At 34.8% G+C, this 22685-nt stretch overlaps 1 protein-coding gene across 7 annotated transcripts in view; it reads left to right on the plus strand.

Annotated features, from left to right (window-relative positions):
- Positions 1-22685, plus strand: part of LOC105223685 (uncharacterized) — a 54262-nt gene that overhangs the window by 3579 nt on the left and 27998 nt on the right. For 5 of the 7 annotated variants that reach the window (XM_049454179.1, XM_049454182.1, XM_049454183.1 and 2 more), the window contains exon 2: positions 4088-4268. The exons of 1 other annotated variant lie outside the window; for it this stretch is intronic. The gene's annotated coding sequence lies outside the window, so the exon portion shown is untranslated. Of the gene's footprint in view, positions 1-4057; positions 4269-22685 lie in introns of all 7 variants that reach the window. One more of the 7 variants, XM_049454180.1, reaches the window with a different exon arrangement.

The raw sequence follows: 22685 nt of genomic DNA on the forward strand, positions 1-22685 counted from the left end.
TGTACATATTTATGTATAAATATTTGTATGTATGTCTATCAGCTAACACTCCATTTCAATATCAACGCTTCTCCAAACCGATCCAATCGAAAATATGATTACGATCACAGCACCCACCCGCGATCTCTGCAATCAACCCAATCAGTGGCGTTGATGATGTCATTAAAGCAAAAACAAAAAAAATATTTGCGTGCCTCACGATCGCATGAAGTCATGAGCAACGAAAGGGAATGAGCAAATTCGCATCACATACATATAACACACTCAGCTGCTTTCAAAGATATACACACACACATATTTACTTACCTGCAGCAACTTCCAACGCCAGCGATGATCAAAACGAGCGAGTAGAACTTGTTTACTTTATTCAAAGGCGGCTGCGCTATTTTTGTTTTTATTGTTTTTTTAATGCTCAGCTTTAAAAAAGTGGATAAAGTTGAAAATAAAAATTAAACTAAATACAGAAGTCAGCAGAATAACAAACCAATTTAGAAATTAAAGAAAGCCGGAGCGCAAATAAAAGCCAGTCTAAATACACACACATACATTGAAATGTAAATTTATAAACACATTTATTTGCTTGCTTGTGTGCGTGAACTTCACGAGTCACAGTAACTTAATCTGTCAATGACGTCACGCGTTTCACGCACAACTAAGCGATCATGCCTATACTTAACATGTTTACATATGTAAATATATGTATGTATGCTTGTGTGTCCGTATGTCAGCTCAACTTGTTATGAAATGCTTAGAACAATTAGTGTAGACCGCAAGCGACGGGTAATTGCCATTGGCATTGGAAAGGTGCTTGTTGTGACTCAACCATTTGAATGCGATCGCTTGTTGAATGGCGGCAACACACCCAAAAATACATGTATTAACACATAGAAAATACACATCCGCAGCTATATGTGTATATATGCATGTTGGCGTTTTGTTATTATTATTTCGCTTTGTGGCGGCAATTTTCCTGAGAAAAACTTTCAGCCACTTGGACTTTTCTCTAAAAATAGCGCGCCACTCATAAAAATGGCTTAAGTGAACTGGAAGTGCGCTAGCATGCCCTGGGATTAGTGTGGTTGAATTATTTTGGAAACTTCTCGCTCGTTTAGCGCGTTAATTTATGCAAAACTGATCTCTCAGCAGCTTTTCAATTATTTATGGCCTTTTGCGCACACTTTGATACTGGGTAGTTGTTGTTTTTTGGGAGAAAATGTCAATAATTTCAGCTGTCAGGAACAAAATTACGAGCATCCGGGTTAAAATTTTAGGCGATTGAGTAAAAATTCCAAGCTGATCCTCGAAGATTGAAGAGGTTCTTAATCTCTCTCCCAATAATCGTGACCTCAGCCTGTCAATGGCCTCAGCTAATCCTTAAAGTTAGCAGAGTCAATAATTTAATGCATTCTGTCGTACCATCTCAGCAATCGACGCCAGACGACCAAAATTCGGTGTCAGAGGCCTCCACTTTAAGAGCGCTACGTTCAATTTATGGTCGTCATAATAGTCCTATTAGATCGAAAATTGAGCGTCTAGTGAAAAAAATTTGAATCCACAGGCACACAAATGTTCTCGTAGCAGTGAGATAAAGAAGTACCGCTAGCCACTCAATTGAGGAAGACCCAAATCTGTGTCATTCTCAAGCGTTGGGCATCTCTGTGACGTCATTGTGGCGTATTTTTGCGAAAAGATCTTGGCCCACATCTCTACAAGATCGAATTGATGCAAGACCACCAAAATCGTCGTAAGTTCGTGTTCTTCAAAAATCATCTTCAGCTATGAGGCTCATTTCTGGCTTAATGGTTTCGTCAATAAGAAAAATATGCGATATTGGCCAGGCAGCAATCTACACGTAATCCAAGAATCACCATTGCATCCCGAAAAAATTACGGTTTGGTGTGGTTTATGGGCCGGCGGCGTTATTGGGCCGTACTTCTTCGGGATGATCAAGACCGGCAGGTTACTATGAATGGCAATAGCTAGCGCTCAATAATAACCGAACATTTTTGGCCCGAACTGAATGAAATGGACTTGGAAAATGTGTGGTTCCAACAGGACGGCGCCACAAGTCACACACCGAATGTCATAATCGATTTATTGAGAACCGAATTTTGTGAATGTGTTATCTAACGAAATGGCCCAATCAATTAGCTGCCTTGGTCATACGATTTGACGCCGATAGACTATTTCTTGTGTGTCTACGTCAAGTCTACGTATAGTCTACAAGCCAGCGTCTATTGACGAACTTGGTACGATAATCGAACGTGAAATTGCAGCAGTATCGGCCGATTTATACTTGAAAACCGTCGAAAATCGATCTCAACGTCTGGACGTGACCATGATGACGTTTGCATGGTCATCGTTCGTGTTCCATACATACTTTCACAGAAGTCAAGAAGTTCATTGATATCTCAACAACTTTTGTAACGCTCTTATTGAAAACCCCGTTATAGCTAACCTAAAAAGATATAGAGTAAAAGACAATTTGTGTTCCAATGTTTTCGAGTTTTTCGATTTTTTGTCATTTATTATGAAATGGTTTTCAAGGAAGAGTTGCTTATTATTTTTCATGTTTTCTTGGAGAAGTCGACGAGTAGTTTGAAAAGGAAATTTCTTTTTTAGAATAGCAAGTGAGAGACGTACATCTCACCTCGCTTCAAGAGGGTAAACCACTGCTCTAGAATTACCTGATCATTTCATAGATTTTAATTTTTTTCAAACAATCAATAGGCCTCAAAAAGTTAAACTAAAAAAGGTTAAGCTTATTTATTACTCATTACATGAGTTCATATGAATATCCGAGCATTAGCAATGTTACTACTAACATTAGTTAGTCTATAAGGTTTCAAACTTTAACTTTATGGGCCATTTATAAGACCATGTCAGGAAAACCAATGTGGCACTTACTTATTGCGAGAGTTCTAACATGTAGATTTAACGTGTTAGCAATATAACACGACCGGTGATTTCGTAAAATTTTAACCTCAAAACTTTTAGTATATAGAAATTTCTCTTTTATTGCCCAATAAATGCTTTAAAAATCAAATAAAATTGCCTATACCCCCATAAGCCTTCATCGAACAATGCACATTATTGCCAATTAATTTCCAAATTCATAGTAATTACTCAGTTTAACGAGAAAATTACCGCGTCAGCGACATTTTAGTCATAGGCTAGCAAGAATGCAGACTGTCTGCCACATACTCGGACGCTTACTTTTGCCATAAACTGCCCGACAGGCAGTATACTGTAGCTCAAATTGTAGATACCAGCTGAATTAGTAATTTATGACACATTTCGCCTCATTGCGAAAGTAGAAGAGAAAAGAAAAAAGACAAGAAAGATATGTGCAATTTCCCCGAACCCATTGACGCCTTTTCGCCTGCTTCAAACAAGCCTCGGCACTCTTTCGATTTGGAAATGTGGAATTTTATCGCTTCGAACGCATTTGTGTTTGCATTGCGAATTGAAATGTATTGGTTTATTTGACACAGATAACGTTTATAGTAGTACACTTTCATTGGAATCTTATCTAACGCGCTATCACCTGCTCGTGAGCTTACGAAAGTGTAGGGACTGATAAGGTGCATAGTGTAGTACATAGCCGCCTGCCTAGGTGTAAGGGCATATTGAATGCTTTTGTGGAGTGTTGTGGTTTTTAAAAGTATAATATAATGATTTCATTGTTAGTGTAAAGTAATCGAAAAAGATTTAAGAAAAAGTTAAATGAAATAGTGCTAAATGCTAACCTGTCATGTAGCCTCATATACCTGGCATCTAACTTAAACTCGACGCTCTGATGTGAAAGCTTCCATTGTTTGCTGAAAGTTCAAACCTATTACTGAAATTGCACCTCGTGTACATTGTACTATTGCGCATTATTGTTGTTTGTTTTGGGAAAAGTGCAGTTAAACGTGTCATTAAGCAGACAAAAGAAAGAACGTAAAAATCAAAGCAGTAAAATCTGTCGATGACTTCAATCGCTTTTCAAAACAAAACCCAAAAAACAACAGCAATAAGTAAAGATTATAAAAATAATAAAACCAAACAACAAAAGCAACACCTTCGTTTTGTATCTTTCTTTCAGCTTTTTGCTCGTAACCAACAAACGTATAAAGTAAACAAAACATAAGTGCAAAAAATAAGAAATAAAACCATAAGCTTCAAAAACCAGTTAAGAACCAACAGGTGAAAATAACTGTGGAATAATAAAAATAAAAATAAAACTAACAGTAATCGCCAGAAATAGGAAGGCGCCGTTTAGAAAGGTAAGAGGATTTAGAAAAATATATATAAATAAAAAAAAATATATATACATATATATAAACATATATATTATACGATATTGTATGTATACCAATATCTCATCAGTTGATAGATAATATTATATGGTCTATATACTCGTATTTATGTTGTTCAGGCTATATATAATATCAAACATCTAATCAGAGAACTTTCTGTATGAAACTTAAATACTTGACTTAGAACCGGCCTCCGAGCTTAAGGGTTACATGGGTTTCCTCGGGTAAAAAAGAAGGAAGGAAAATAAAAAGCTGACACTTGGATTTTTGGCAGACATTTTTACAAAAAAAGGAAAATTTCACAAAATATATTTTTTTCAAATAGTTGTAATCGAAAAAAAAATCTTCGGTCTAAGAATTGTATCTCGAAGATCTGAGTAAAATTTCATGAAGATCGGTTGAGTAGTTCTCGAGAAATATTTCCAATCGACTTCAAAAACACAGTTTCTAGAAAAACTCCTTTAAAGACGTCGAGATTAGCCTAGCTGCCCTCGAGCGCACAAGTTCGCAAGGCTATATCTCCGAAACTATTACTTGGAATAACTTGAAAATTTAGGGCAAAATTCTAGAGGGGTTGTAGAATTTAATAAGACAATAAATAAAAATATTTTTTTTGAAACCTGTAAGCCCATGTAACCCCTTAACGAAGCTCTCGAATGATAATATCTATTCAAGTTCCTAAGTAGAAAAATTTTATCAATATATTGCAAGTATTTTTTGTCAATACTTACTATCTGAAAGATCATTAATTGTCTGCTAATTCCGCATATATTTTCCCAGACCCACTTAACGATAATATTATTTACAAAAGACTTCGGACCCCTCTTGTCGAAATGGTTTAGAGCCCTTCGGTTTATTTTATCCCTATATACTATATCGATAATCAAGTGAGTATGGTCGAAATTTGCTACCCAAAAACCGAATATAGTAATATCCGTACCTATATACCTAAATATACGGCTCAAAATGTGCAATTATTTATTAAAATTTTTCTAAAAATCTTCCGTGAATATTCAAATTCTTCACTGAAAAGCTTATTTTTCTTACTTACGGATATCACTTAGAAGGTCGGCGTAGACTGCTACTTTAAGATAGGTGAACAAAGACTAGAAAAGTGGGTCCACTACTTCCTATAATAACAAATACAGATTTATCAGACTGTTTACTTTTGATTACTCGAATAAATGCCATAACTACTAAGCGAGATTTTTTCGATGCTGTTTTATACGACAAATTAAGTTATTCTACAAAGAAGTTCCATTACATTTTGTGTGCGGAATAAAATTTCTGGAGACGAAACGTTCAGAATATTTGAAAATACCTACGTAGATAAAGTTTGTCAGGAGCAAGTGTTTTTGATTGGTACAATTTATTCAAAGAGTGTCGAGAACGCGATGACGACGAACCACGTCCAGGACCGCCATCAACATCAACTGATGATCAAGACGTAAATAAAGTAAAGAAATCGGTGCTTGAGAATCGACGATTAACAGTCAGATATCTTATTGGGATTGTTGGAATATCGGAGCGATTAGTGAAAACCATTTTGAAAGATCTTTTTGGCGAAAAATAGAGTCGGATTAACGTCTGTTAAACAATGAGTTAAGACTATCAGGATGTTATGAAACGTATTATTACTGACGATGAGTCTTGGATCTAAGCTTACCACTCGGAAACAGATAATCAATCGGCCGGTTATCGTTACAAAAGTAAGCCGAAGCCGAAAACACGACGTCAAAGCAGGTCAAAAATCAAGATTATGTTAGCAGTCGTTTATCGAGGTGTGGTCCATTCAAAATTCCTTCTAAGGAATACTATTTGAGTGTTATGAGTAATTTGCGCGAAACAATTCGTGAAATTAGACTGGAATTATGGGCCGACAACTCTGCGCCGTCGCATACTGCATTGATTCTTCATGAGTTTTTCGCCAATATTTTAATAGATGTCGTTCCGCAACCACAGTATTAGATTGAATTAGCTCCGTGTGACTTCTGGCTATACAGAAAACTCAAATAACTGCTCCGGGGAAACAGTTTTGAGTCAACTGAAGATATTAAACTTGAATCACTACACGCATTAAAGGCTATACCGGAACTTGACCTTAACAAGTGTTTCGCGGATTGGAGGATTAGAAAAAAACGTTGGCTCAAGCGTATTGCGGCTAAGGGAGGTTACTTTGATATAGATTTTGAAGAATAAGTTAAAAAATTTTAAATTATGAACAAAGTCTTACTATTTTATGCTCATAGTACTATATTGTTTAGGTGCTTACTAAAGCTTCTTTCCTTTTCTTCTTAAAAAGCGTGCCTCTTTTTAAATCGGCTTTTCAATCTCATCAATAGATATATTCTACAGCTTTAAAATAAAGGAAATAAAAGCAAATGCAAACTTGAATACAATTTAGTGTAAAATCAATGATTAGCTAACCTTCAGTGGGGCTATCAAGTTGAAAACTCGAATAAGTGTTTGCGGTTATGACATCACTAAAGTACGCTTAGAGAGCTTCCTTCCTCAATATGAACAACTCGCTGCACAGAAACGACCTTATGTTCGAATAACTATATAATATACATATGTTTGTATGTATATTTAATGACATATGTATGTACATGCTCTTAAATGCAAATTACTTTAATTAAAAGTCACGAAATCTAGAAAAAGGCGTCTTCCAAACGCCACTCGAACGCCAATGAATCACCTAAAAGCGTTTTATTTGCCTTTTGTACTCTAAATTCGTTTAGTAAATAAATAAATAAATAATGTGAGTGAGTAAATAAATAAAAATACGTAAATAGAATGAAGTAAATGAACACAAAACACTTTCGTTGTCTCAGTAATGGGCTTTTGTAGTCGTCCGAGTCGCAAAAAAATTATACGACAAAATGTGTCATTGGCGATTTAGTGTTTTACAAACATATATATTTAATTGATTTTCCTTTTATTTTCGCTTTGCTTTGTTAACTTTTACCGGCTTTTTCGTGCCGCCGAAACGCACATTTGCATTGTGTGAACTTAATTTGCATTGTGATCACAATTTAAGCCAGCCTTCAAGCGAACATTGTCAAATGGCGATCATGTGAATGGCTGAAATTTAATATTTACAGCTGTGGTCATTGAGATAAGGTCGGTAAAATATTTTTTTTTTAATTTTCCTGGTATGTGGGGTATATTTGAAACTATTAAATAAGCACTTTTGTGGTCTATGAGAGAATTTCCAAAAATAGACTAAAGAGCAACGTCCTCATTTAATCTAAGCAATAAATAGTTTTAGTAATTACACGATTTTCAATTTCTGCGCTATAAATTCCAGCACATTTTGGCAATATATTAATCTTCTTTGTTCTTAATGTAAATGCTTTTAAATATTGCTAAGCTCAAATGTAAGTGTTTTTGACACTAAACAGTGCTGCTTACAATTAAATCGTCCAACTTTTAATGAACGTTTTGAAAAATTCCAAAACATATTCCAACTGATTTACTTAGAATCAATTTTGCGCCACTTTTTTCGGAAATTTTGTGCATATACAAGAAAATTCACCAAAATTAATTTTGTATAGAAACATATGCGGCAGACAGACACGCAGACACCCACTCATACATATATTCATAGGAAATAATTTATTCGAAAACTTTGTTTATTTATGGACCAGCGGGTGGCTTTTGGTGAACTCGTTAAAATTCAATTTTTTATTTTATGATTTTCTTAACACTTCATTGTATTTACCGAATTTTGACGTGTGCACTTAAAGATTTAGTGCAAAGAAAACGAAAACTTTTTTGCAAATTTTTAGAAGAAAGAAAAAAGTTATGTGTGTGGTAGCACTGATATATTCGGTTTGTAGTAACTCGAAATGATATATTGGGTCTGGTAATGAACGAGGGCAAGACGAAATATCTCCTGTTATCAAACATCGTCGCCGTCTCGACTTGGCTGCCAATCACTGCTGACAGTCATAATTTCGAAGTCGTAGATAATTTCGTCTATCTTGGACGAACCAAAACCAAACTCTATAAGTCACACATTATTCCCATCCTGCTATATGGTGCAGAGGCATGGACGATGATAACAACTGATGAGTCGACCTTACGAGAATGGTTCTGCGGAAGATTTATAGTCCTTTGGCATTGGCAACGGCGAGTTTCACAGTTGATGGAACGCTGAGTTGTACCAGATATACCACGAAATTGACTTAGTTCAGCGAATCAAGTTGGATTCGAATGGATGAATACACCCCGGCTCTGAGAGTGTTGGACGCAGTATCCGCCCAGAGAAGAAGTGGAAGAAGAAGACCTCCACTCCGTTAAAAAGACTTGGTGGAGAAAAAATTGACTACACTTGGAACCTGCTAAATGACTGATCCCTCAGCATTGCGGAAGAATCAGACTTAAGGTGTTATGTATGGTCCTTTATGAAGCTTAAATAAAGACTCCTTTAGTTGCATATAAGCTATCGACAAAAACTCACTGAACCTCTCACAAATCTGTTCAGGTATTTTATTTCTATTTCCGCTATTTCCCCTGGATGTCTAAACGTATGAGATCCAAGGCCTCTGTGCATCTGGAAAAATATTCAAACTTACTGCCTGAATCCCGAATGAACAGTGTCCAGTTATAACTCCTAAAATCATTAAAAGGTGGTCTTTGCCGAGAATGAAAACTTCCCCGTATATTTTGCTATTTATTCTGGCCCAGAAGGGCATTGCGACTGCACAGCTGCTGGTAGTCGACCAGCGCTACACGAAGACAGAGGAGCTCCGTTTTCATATCGCAGTTATTAAGACCGAGGTACTTGTTAGGGTCAAGCTTGTCAGTTTTACCAATCCGTCTAATCATAAAAAAAGCCCGATGCTAGAGATAATAAGTTCAGTATTGAGTGCAACGAACTCTAGGTTAATGACTACTCTGAAGGTACCGCTGCTCTGACAGTGTTCTCCTCCACCAACCTTTGATGCATCCATTAATACTGTAAACAAATTTCGAAAATTTTATTGATATACTAATTTGAAAGTGTGGCAACTCTGTTAAACAAAATATTTCGAACTGCATGTTGTTTTAAAACTATTCAGTTTATAAAATTTATTTTTCAAATTTTTTTTCGAAATAGGTGGCAACCATCGAACTTTTTTGTTCGGACTTTTTGAAATGAAAGCTTTAAATGCACAATGATTAGAAAAGGGGAAGATTAAGTTTTGTAAAAAAAAAATTTTTTTGTGGTCATTTCTCTCTGAATAAATACCGTTAATTTAATAATACCAGTTAGTCAAACACTTGATAGAAATATGTAATATGCATATCTGTTACGAGAAAGCTTAATTAGTGTGAAATAGGGAACGATTAATGAAGTAATAAGAAAGTGGTCACTCTCTGGGAGGTTTTGAGGTTATATCTAACACCACAGGCTCACAGAAATCACTTAAAAGTTAATTAATCATTAAGTCCTTTGGTGGTCTCTAACTCCTCTTAAAAATATGTATGTATATATGTATGTAGTGCATCACTCTTTCAAATCTATTTATTACCAAACAAATTTTTGAGGCGTATAATTGATGAAGATCTTCTTCGACATAAAAAATGGCGAAAATAACATATTTACCGTTACAAAAATAATACTCTGATATTTATGTATGCCAAATAAATATTTATGATACATAAAATATATGCAAACATTTCAATGTACAAAAACACATACATGTAAACAGCCGCGTCTTGGCGCCCCAACGTTCTTGAGGCTCACTCCAGCAAGGCCACAAAGAATTTTGAACTTTTAACCCAATTGTATGTGGTCTTTTGTGGCAAGCATTGTATGAAAATTTACCCCGAAACTTGCAGCCAAAACAAACAAACAAACAACAAATGACCATGGAGTGGATTTGTTTAATTTTGTTTCGATGTATTTGTATTTGTAACGGTGTGTGTGTGCTTGTGTACTCTTGTGTATTTGTTGTGCCCTCGCGTGTGGCTTTCTTTGGCAATGGGCCAAGTGGTTACAGCGAAAACAACAACAACAACCGCAGTATTTCAAGCATTTTGCATGACATTTGTCACATTTTTTCAAGTGAACAACAACAGCAACAACATGCAGATAAATGAAAATGGCGCTTGTCCATAATTTTTGGAAAATTTTCAGCAAATCATGCAAATTAAGTGCGTATGTAGGTATGTACGTGTCTGCAATTTTCATTCACCAGCTTTATTATTACAGTTGTTGTCATTTATGTCATGTTGTTGTTATATATAAAAATTGAGAAAAGTCACACAATGAAATCGCCACCATTTTTACACCCAAACACCGCTGTTTATTTACTTGCACACTTACTTTCAACGAACAACATTTGCCGGCTGTTGGCGTGGTGCCCCAATTTCTAGTTGCACAAACCGAATGTGCCACACATGGAGCGAATGATTTTCACCAGGTCGCCGTAGCATGGCGACTTGTCGTGTGGCGAATAAGTATAGTATATTTACTATATTTTTATACCCTTGCAACATGTTGCTGGAAAGTATAATAGTTTTGTTCGCCTAACAGTTGTACTATGTATTATCTGGCACTAATCGAGATAGATACAGGGTTATACATATATCTATGTATATAGTGATCAGAATGGGAGTCATGCTGCCTATTTGAGCTCTAAAGGATCGTAGAGATCCTCTGTTGGCCATTCTGGTGGAATGACCTAGGTGTGGATTGCACAGCCGTAGAGGTTAAGGTCGCAGTAATCCGTTGGCAGCATGGGGCCACATAACTCGTGGTTCACTCCTTGTAGGTTTTAAAGCCTGAACAACTCTTAAGATGCCTCCATCCATTTCATGTATTACACCTAACCGAGGTAAAGTTTGGATGGAGGCTTTTGGCGCAGTCGCAGCAGAAAAATTCCTCCGAGTTGGGGTAGGACTCAATGTCAGCACGAGTCAGGAGGATACAGAGCAATACTGCTTTAAGGAGTCGCTTCAGTGATGACAATCTTATACTACCGATCTAATCGGGGTTAGATCTCCGAAATAATAGCCCTTGGCCGGTCCTGGGCCTACCGTTGGATGACATCGATTACAACTTATCTAATCCATACTATCCTAACGGGATTAGGTACCCGATACAACAACAACAATTCTTCTGACATTTTTATGTTACTGTGTGAAAATGGACGAAATCGGGCTACAACCACGCCTACTTTCCATAAACCACAATTTTAATTGATTCTTTCAATTTCCAGTACACAAATCAAGAAGTAATTAATATAACGGAATACAATTTTGCACTAATAATCCCTTTAAAGTATGAGAGCTTATGCCCAAAAATTGTTCAAGTCCGACCAAAATTATTCATGCCCCTAGGAACCGAATATGTGGATCCCAGAATCTATAGTCGACTTTTGACCGAAAATATCGGTCCATGTGTGAGATATATAATTAAAATTCAGTGAAAACCCTTTCCTGATAACGATATGTCTGTGTGTCAAAAATTGGTCGAATCGGATCAATACTTCCCAGAGCCCCCTTATGTCAAATCTAAAGATTTTCGAACATTCGGGTGACTTTATACCATATATGTATATCAGTCAAAATGTGGGTTATCTCAATAAAACTGATGTTTTACTTATGACGGTGCGTATTTGTGTTTGGAATGGTTAAAATCGGGTGAAAACTAGCCCTAAAGGCCATATAACTAATAAGCCTTTTGTTTCTGAAGGCATTTCCCTGGCTTAAATCCTTGCAAGTTGCAAGATTATGAAATGTTCGGTTACATCCGAACTTAGCTCTTCCTTACTTGTTTATTGTTATTTATATGTACATATATGTTTAGCAGCTAGTGCCCCACAACCATCGCCTGTCACCCAGCGCACTATGAGGTCATCAACGCCATCGCAGTCACTCAGGCATTACTATCATAGTCGCCGTTTGCATGCTTGCAATCAAATGCATAGTTAACTTTACATATACTTATGTATATGTATAATAACATATATAATACATATATATTAACACATAAAGGCATGCACATACAACTTGCGGCATAGTTGGACAGCAATTTCTTTTCTCCGGCTGTGTGGCACGCGCCATTACAGACTACAATGGAAAATTGCATTCTCAAGCTTGTCAGAAACCGGCATGGCAAACATACACATGAGTGAGTATATGACATGCGAGCTTTCATACATACATATGTACATATGTGTACATACATATGTACAAGAACATATATACGTGCATAAATAAGAATTCCATGAATGAAGCATTCCTTTTATGAACCCATACATACATTCATAGAAATACTTGTTCGTTCCACCAGCACTTACCTTCTTTTCTTCTACTGCTTTGTCCACCAAAATAGTATACGACAGCTTTTACTAGGTTACTAATTCACTTTTCCTTGCAACAGCAACAACATGAATTCCTAGAAATTTTTATATAAACCACTTGGCGACTATATGTTGCGTGACATTTAATTGTTGCAACACTTGTGTGCCGCATATAAATTTATAAATTTGCTTGAGCTTTACCTCCAACCTCTTACTGTTATTTGTCATAAACACCCCGAAGTCCCATGGGGCGCAGTTGTGTTCATTTATATTTGTGTCGCTAGTTGCATTCTTGCCACCATATTTAAGTTGGGGGATTTTTAAAACAAACTATGTATTATAAACCGCCCCATTTGTGGATGCCCTTTAGGACAAATTAAATTAAATTTATGAGATCCAGAATTCACCTTACCCGAGCTGTCGTTTTTTTAATCGCTGTTTTGGTGTAGCTCTAACCTGGGTGATTTTGTAAAAAAAAAAATTTCAGCGGTGGAAGATTGCGCCATTTTTAGTCAAAAATTGGAAACACCTTCTCAGATCTGATATTGCTAAATTGGTACTCAAAAGAGATTAAACTTGAAATTGAGTTCGCTTTCGTTTAAAATTTGTCTATTTTCGATAACTTCACATTATAAAATTTTTATATGGAACCATAGTTGTGCTAAATTATAAGGTTAATTAACCTACAATAAACTGAACAGTTTGAAGTCTATTTTTCTGTCATTGTATAGTTCAAAGTGTAGCAAAGCATCCTATAAAATTTCTATTTACGGCTGAATTAAAAAAATGTTGCCTACATTTGTGCGCTCATCATATATGATTGTTATTCGAGTCACACACCAGTGGAACTAATTATTCGGGAATTCAATAATGGTCTTGAACAATAGTCTATGCCAAATATCGTGAAGATATAGTGTCAAATAAAAAGTTTTCCATGCAAGAACATGAATTTGATTCATCAGCTGGTACTGCAACTATTTTCTATAGTGGTGCGATACCAGCAGTTCCGACAAATGAGCAACTGTTTTTTACGTTTCCTTCTAAGTGTTACAAATTTCATGGCAATCTTAATATACACTGTTCAAGATGTGAAAAAATATAATGTTATCTGCTAGATAATATTGAAAGACGAATAAATCGTTTTTCCTGCTGGGATTGTATACATATATGTATGTATATATGTATATACATTGTTTTTTTACTATGAAAGAGTCTTGCTTTGTAGTAATTACTAATTATTTGAAATGTCGGTCAAAGGGTTTTTACACATGAAAAGCCTGTCCCGGCAGAACAGGTGTATATATACATAGTAAGGTTTTTTATATATCTACGTACCATACGTACATATGTAGTACCTGTATGTCAATAAAAAATGTAGTTTGTTGGATTAAATATGAGCATGTGCCAGTATATAAGTCATGTTAACAACTAATTTGTTTTGCTATAAATGAAAGTACTTGGGGGATAATTGAAAGTGACGTCATATTGAAATTACAAAAAGGAGTTACCTACATATATAGAAAAGTTTCCATCTCTTGAAAAATATGAATTAAGTAATTAAATTAAATATTTAGTCTATTTCACTCAGAATATTTCATGACTTTTAAATAACTTATAAGGTCTGTAGTTACACCGCTATCCCCATCTTTAAATAAATATATATGTATTAGAACAGATCTAATCCCAATCTTTGAAAATAACTAACGTTTAGATTTAAAACCTTAAGTGAGGTTAGGTTAGGTTCAAGAGTACCACATGATCGTACTCGAATAGCTATGAATGCTGATCCTTTGTGATACCCAAAACTACTAGATATGTGTACCCAGAATCAGTATTCAAGTAGGATCCTGTGTTTATAGACAAATGAAGTGCTGTGAGCTTACCACAAATTTTTTAAGGCATGTAATACCAATTCCAGCTATTTCGACGAAATTGTGACTGTCAAGACCTTGAGTCTAGCAAAAACTTAATGGTTGAGAAGAAAGTGGCTAGATGATACTACCTAGGCTTCCTCAACTTTGGCAATTTGAATCCGACAATATATGTAATCATATCGCAGGTGAGAATATCGGACGGTGTAGAGTCAGAACAACTAACATAGCAGTGAGAGGAACCTTGCTAAGGACATTTCGAAAGCTTACTATAAGAGAACTTCAGAATCATAAAAACTTGTGTACTTCTATACACGCACTATTAACCCTGCATTACTAACCTCAAATCATGTCGCATGGTTACTAACCATGGGTTCTTATATCGACCCTCATTTGTATTATCTTTTAAAATCGTTTAAACTTATAAATTGCTAAAACGTATACGTCTTTTAGTATATTGTAGTATTTTATTGTTAAATTTATAAAATGATGTATTAAAAAATTAATTTATATATTTAAATTGAAATTAAGTTTGTATTCATTGCAACATAGCTAAAAAAGTGAAAAAAAAAGTTATCCAGCTAGATTCCGCATAAAATGATAAGTTTTAAAGATATTGACTTCAAATAAAGTGCAATTGAAACCTGAAATATAAAAGTAAAATGTTAAAAAGAAAAATTGGAATGACTAATGTAAAAATTTTTCAATTATGTAATCTAATCGACCCAGGGTATTTTTTAAAACAATTTTTTATGCATAATATTTTACATGATTCTTATTCTTATTGTTTATAAACGTTTTAAATATGTACAAATTTAGATTACACATATATCTTGCGTTAAAAAATATTCTTTATTTTTTTGTTAATTTAAAAAGTTTGCGTGTCTGGGTCGATTCGACCCTAAGGTTAGTAATGGAGGGTTAAGAAAATATTTGTGACTACTATCTATAAAGGTATAAGTAAGAAAAGTGGAAGTTTAGTTACTTTCAGAGAGAAGATGTTCAAACACTTTATAACAGCCGTTCAAACAGAGAAGCAACATTGACGCTGAAGCCTCGTTTTTAACAATTTTTTTTTTGTAAAAAAATAGCAACTGGTTTTACTATGAAAACTAGAACTAAATCGCAGATAACTTATAAGGAACACTTATTACATTTTCTAATTATTTTATCAATATTAAAGTCCACTATTTCCCACTCAAAATTTAGGTTAATAACCTACAACTCAGTGACCACGACAACCGCGACAACTGCTGTGTAAATAAAAAACAAAAGCCACCCTGGCACCACTTTCCACTTATGTTTGTACATATGCACATGTCTAAAAAATATTTATTACCGTTATTAATGCAGGCATTGCTAGTACAAGGGTCACTCTTCCGTACCGCCGCTGTTGCATACTGAATCGATTGCCCTGTGGCATGCAACGACAAATTGTGGGCGTGCGTGACTGACTAACTGATTGACTGCCGCGTTTGCCCCATACTTTATGCTATTTTATATGAATTTAATTGCCAGCCACAACAATAGAGGAGGGCAATTAGCACTCAGCTGAAATCTATTCTCGTCATTCATTTGTGTAAGTGTATGTGTGTGGCTGTGAGTGAAGTGCATTAAATGGAATTAGATTAAAAGTTGAAGCGGGCGTTGTTAGATTTAGTTTTAATGGTGATTGGAACTGTTGAGTAGTGAACACTTCTAATTGATAGTTTAATTTAATTTTGTTTAATTAAAGTTTAATTAATTTTATAAATAACAGTGGAATTTTATTACTGCCAATGGTAATTTTGTATTATGATCTTCATTGTAATGAAGTAATTTCTTTTTAATTTTAAGTAATCTTTAATTATTTTTTAAATTTTAATTTAGAGTTTAATTTTATCTATTTTTACTTCTAATTTTAATTTTAATTAATTAAATTTGAAATTAAATTTTATTTTTAATTTTAGTTTTAATTTTAATTTTAATTAAATTTTAATATTGTTTTTAAATTAATTTTATATTTAATTTTAAGTTTAGTTTTAGTTTTAATTTAATTTAATTTAATTTTAATTTAATTTCAAATTTAATTTTAATTTCCATTTTAATTTAATTTAAACTAATTTTAAATTTATTTTTAATTTCCATTTTAATTTTAATTTAATTTGATTTAATTTTAATTTTAATTAAATTAAATAATAATTTTGAGCTTATTATATTTCTTTATTTTTTTCGTCGTTTTCCTAATTTATTTATGTTTTTTCTATTCTTTGCTTCGCGGCCCTTTTCTATTTTTACTTCAAACTTGTGCGCTGAAATTGCAGGTCAACCGCTTGTAAGTAAGTGTGTCTGTATTTGCAGTTGCGCGAGTATCAAAAAATACTCCACTCGAAAATAGCTTTCATCTGAACGCTTGAAGATGTGCCGTGACAGACTGCCTTGTGCAATAGCACCGTTATGTGGGCTTATGTATATGTGTATTGCAAGTGCCTTGGCTCTTCAACTCATCATCGTGGTTTGCGTGCGACCGTCTGTCTGAATGCCTGTCAGTCTGGTTTTCTGTCTGTTGCGGCTGACCTGTTGCTGCCGATTAGTCACTCGGTGCCCCGGCCAAGTCGGTTTTTTTTTTTACTTTTTTTGTTGCAATCTTTTCCCTTTTGTTTTTCTTTCAATTTGCTGTGAATAAAACTTCAGCGCCTTTTAATTTGATTTTCATCAACTAATGAGTTGCTGCAGCAAAGTGGTCGCACCACTATCAGACATACATATATATATGTATGTATAGTAGATAAATACATAAGTGTTAGTATGTATGTAAACTGAGGAGGATGCACTGCTGTTATTGCTTGTGTTATTGCTTGTGCATTTGTGTTGCTTCAGTGTCTATAGATTGCCTATTTTAATTGCCTTTTGCTGGCGAGCAATAGATGACTCACCCAATAGAAAATACCGTGAGTAGAAACCGTTTATGCAACAATAATATTTGAGTTAGAAAAGCGTTGATTTGTTCAATGCACAGTGGGGCGTCTCGATACAAGGTTAAGGTAGACATTATTTGTAAAAATTAATACAATAAAATACCTGAGTACAAAGGTAATTTTTTGCAAAAAAAATGTAAGGTTAATAAGTGATTTAGTTGAGCAAGTAATTTTTGTGCAAATCTGTATGAAATATTTGTTAATTTTAATAAGCAATATTGTAGTTCTAAACTTATTTTAACAATTTGCTTAAATTATTTTTTAAAAAGGTGGCAACCCTTCTCAAAAATTTGTAAGGATTAGAATTTTTCTTAAACTTATTTAATTTTATATTAAAATATCCACATATTTTATGTTTTTAAGAATTTTTTTTAAGTGGCAACTCTTGTAATATATTTGTTCCTTCATTACTAAAAAATTTAAACCTTTTAAGTTTGATATTCATATTGTATTAATTTATTTGTACTAATACAATTTTTAACCAGGTGGCAACCTTCACACATTTTTTTTGATCAAATTTAATAATCCGTACTGAATTCTTCATATCTTTATTTCACAATTCGATATTTAATTTTTCTTAATATGAGACAACTTCACAGATTTTTTGGATTTCTATCAATTAAGTATTGAAAAGAAACTATAGTTTAATTTAACAGGGTGTCTTAATATTGATTTTAATTACAAATTCTTTAAAAGCTGCTGTTAGGCATACCAAAATATGTTCTAATAGTCCTAAGAGATAATAATTTTTTTCACAGTTGGCAACTCTGTTCTAAACATTTTCCATTTATCTTAGTTATAATACATATTATTGGCTAAAAACTAAAACTAATAACAATTGAGTGAGTGTGGCTGAGGAAATTTTTTTTTTGATTTTGAGGACCACCTTAATTAAAATATCGTAAAGTATTTTGCAATAAATTTTTTAAATTATTTATATGATTTCTTACTTTCCTCAATAATACGTAAATCGACATTTTGATTATATTTAAACTTGACAAACTCACATATGGTAACACTACATACATACATCACAATTTTAGTAACATCTTTCTTGCACTTATACATATGTATGTATAGAGTCCAACTGTATTGCAATATCATAACATACTAAATCCGACACATGTTTTACTCATCCCACTACATTTGCTGGGATTTAAAAAAACTTCTACTAACGCTTGAGTTGAACTGAAGACTATAAATAAAATGAAATTGCAACACAATTGTTTTCGGCGCATTTTTTTTATGTACTTCAACTTTTATGATCGCTCTGCGCCGCCATAAGCGTCTTTATGCCTTTGCCTTGTTTCACTGATATGCGTTGATTGCAAAATAACAACGCAACAGATGTGCCACGCACTCAGTGACGAAATTTGCCATGAAAATGTGTCAGAAATTAAAACACACACACAGATAAACCCAAACAAAAACAGCGAAGATTGCCGAGTCTGCAATAAAAAATCGGTCCAACACCTCCACATATGTTCGAGTATCTGCTAGATTTTAAAAGTTTACGATGAAACTGTATAATTAGTACAAAAACACAATGCGCAGCAACATTTTAATGCGGGCATGTAGTATAAGCCAGCCGTCCAGCCAGCCATGGCGTATACGTAATGCTTGCGCACAGCACATTTCCTCAATAAATTTGTACCATTCCCAATGACAGTTTTATTACCGCCTTTGCTGGACCTAAATGTTCCTGGTTATTTTTGGATTTTCATTTCATTTGGTATATTTTCTATATATACAAATATATATTCCAGTATGTGTGTGAGATCTTTTTTTTATCGTTTCTTATGTGAATATTCGCAAATTCACGGAACCCAAGTGTTTTTGTTTTGAACGGAAATAATTACACAGCTGATTTCCAGTATGCAAATGGATTGAGAAGCATTTTTATCTTTGTTTTTTATTATGATAATATATTCTGCAATTTGATTTCGTAATCTTCCAAATAGCGAGGTGGTGTGATATTATTTGGATTATTGTTCTAATACATTTCTTGAAACTGAAGAGTTAAACGGGATATTCTTTTTCAGTATTTTTACCACATTTTTTTTTTAATTTGAGCCCAATAAAATTTAGAAGATATTCAATTAATAATGTAGGCATAAAAATAAGCAGATTAATGAAAGATTACTGTCGGTAAAATGCTCCCAGGGTTTCAGCAAAGTACTTCATTACCATCACCTACCATATAGAGTAGTAAGGTTTGTGAGCTAGGTCAAGTATTCTCCCAATTTTATCCCATTTTAGGCAGATAAATACACGTTTATGTTATGAGTAAAACACGCTCCCTCATTTTGATTGAGATGACTCACATATTGGAGGAACTAGCTCGCTCTATGGCAGCGTCCAGGATGGTGGAGCCAGAACCGTGCATTGCGGTGGAATCCCCTACTATAAAGGAATTGAATGGGGAAAGAACGGCACTGGCAGTAAGCAGCAGGAATGCGCCACTCCAAGCTTCTGTTGGGAGGGTACAACCTTGCAAGGTTTAAGGAAATGATCAACCTCCCCCGAGATAAATTCCAGCTCCTTGTCCCACTCTTTACGGGGCTCTGCAGGCTCAGGAAGCACTTGTCTATAATGGACATAGTCTCTTGCACAAACTGCCAGTTTTGCGATATGGAATAGGAAACTCCAGAACACGTGATTCCGGATTGACCAGCTAGAAGTAGGCTACGTGGACAGGGAACACATCACCTCAGTCGCGCCCAGCATACTCCAGAAATTGTTCAAAGTGCTGCACCTTTGTGACCAGAGGGCACAATAGACCATAGTATTATTCAATTACTACATAGAAAATGATTCAAAATTGTGTTATTTGAGAAGCAGGCGTCGTTTTAGTCCGATTTCATCCACTGTGTTATTTAAAAGTCAAAGGAATGTCACATACCCAAATTAGTTGAAATTGGTCGGTCAGGTCCTGAGATATGAGATTTTATTTCCAGAGGGCGGTGCCACGCTCATTGTCTAATTTTGCTCCCGGTTCCTGCACAGCTCCCACATACCATCTCGGGAATAAAATTGTCTATGGCGTATTTCGTTATTGATTTAACACGTTTTTAGTACTTTCTAACAGTACCGTTATACGGGTTATTGTCCGATTTCGTTCATTTTTATACTGTCAGTTGGGATTCCCATAAAATTTGGTTAGAAACCAAATTTTTTCTAAATTTTTTTTCATATAAAGCATTAAATATTTTATTAGAATTTTGTATATCCTCGAGCGCACAAGTTCCCAAGGCTGTATCTCAGAAACTATAACTCGGATCAACTTGAACAATTATTTAGGGCAATATTCTAGAGATATTGTAACCCTTAAATACTTTGGGAGATATGTTAAACATAGATATTAGGGGGAGAGGGCACGCTCACTTTTTTCAATTTTTTCACCCAGGTGCCCCTTGCCTCTACGATCCCCTATGCCATATTAAGGTTTTATATCTTAGTGTAGTGCGTGCGATTATGCCCATCTACAAATTCGCCCTCCGCTTTCTACCAAGAAACATGTATACCAAGTTAGATTACGATATCTAAATTTTTACTTAAGACGGACTTGTCTCGCCATCCAAATTAGCAGACATCACGTACATATGTATGTAATTCATAATTCAAAAAGCACAAAAACCGACAGACAAAAAGAATTAATTATAATTATACAAATTATTGTCATACACTTGCAAAGCCACCGCTGCTTTCCACTTAACTATTCACAATGCCATAAAGTAATCACAATTTGCGCCCAACACGAACCCATAAAGTGCCACAGGAAAGTCGTTCGCATTTGAACAATTGACATTGACGCCTGATTTACAGTCGCCAAAATGCTAAACGCTTCGACAGGCGTCAACATTCAGTGATCGCTCTTTATGACTGTCAGAAAAATGAATTGAAAAGCACACGCACACACAGCCATATATAACAATAATAGAGAGTAGTAGGTCAGTATTGCGGCCTGCCACCAGAACACTTTCCATTCAATTCTGCTACTTGTGGCGCACATAAAATAATTTTTCTAGTTTTTCTTGTTATTTAATAATATATTTGCTTTCATTGCCATTGGCTTGTTATTTTATTCATGGCGCTTCTTTGCTTTGTTTACTTTCTACGAATGACGCAATTCCATAACTTACACATGATTGCATTTCTATTTCCATGACTTGGAGATCTCATCATCATTTTCGCAAAAATATATGTATCTGTGTGCTTTGTATTTTATACATATTTCTATGTATGTTTGTTTGTAAGAGCCTCACTGGTTCACTTTTTATCGCATCCAATTATGATGTGCTCTTGTTCTAGTTGTTGTTGCTGTCGCGCTGGCTTCATGCATTCTCAGCTCGTTAATTTACTTGTAAATTTAATCAAATCAAAATCAATTTTCTACTTCGCATATTTTAAATTACATATTTTATTTACAAAAACCCATCGTATCTATAAATTACACTTACATTCTTACATAATTTGACTTGTTTGCACTTTCTTCACATAAAAATAGTAGAAAATAATATGTATGGACATTAAAAGCAATTAGTAAAAAACACTCACATGAACTTTGGAACCTTGTCAATTAATATGAGGAATGTGTGAACAGTTCAATACTTAGGTTCATGGAAGAAACGAATAGTCTATGACAACAGAGGCTCAGCTTTGATTCCATTTCTTTTGAGAAGATTCTGAATTCCTCAATCAATGGATATCAATGGATGAACCATGCTTCAAAGGAACCATTGTCCAAAAGTTTATATTACACTTGGCTTCGTCTCCAAGGCATATTCCCTAGTCCAAGAGTTTGAGGTTGTAAATATACAAAGAAGAGAGTAGATGGTTAAGCTAGCGACAGTGGGTTGCTTTATTAATAAGAACCTTTAAGCTTCAGTTAGTTAATTTCATTATATAGATAGATGTCAAAATTGAGTCTTTACATTGCGATCTATGTTCCATTGTGCGTTCCCCTGTATCACATATGATCACAAAGGTCCAGCGATCCAGAATCAGGTGTTCTGGAGTTTCTTGCGCCATGTCGCAGAACCGTCAGTTTGCGCAAGCTACTATGCCCATATTGGACAAGTGCATTCCTGCTGCCTGCTTCCAATGATGTTCTCTCCCCACTCTCTTCTCTATGCATCGTTCTGGCCCCATCAGACTAGACGCTGCCGAAGAGCAGACTAGTTCGTTGGCCAGCTCATTGCCGGCTACCCCTTTATGCTCCGGTACTCAGATTAAGTAATAACTGAGAGGCAGTTCAGA

Source organism: Bactrocera dorsalis, chromosome 4, assembly GCF_023373825.1.
Source record: "Bactrocera dorsalis isolate Fly_Bdor chromosome 4, ASM2337382v1, whole genome shotgun sequence".
Lineage (NCBI taxonomy): Eukaryota > Metazoa > Arthropoda > Insecta > Diptera > Tephritidae > Bactrocera > Bactrocera dorsalis.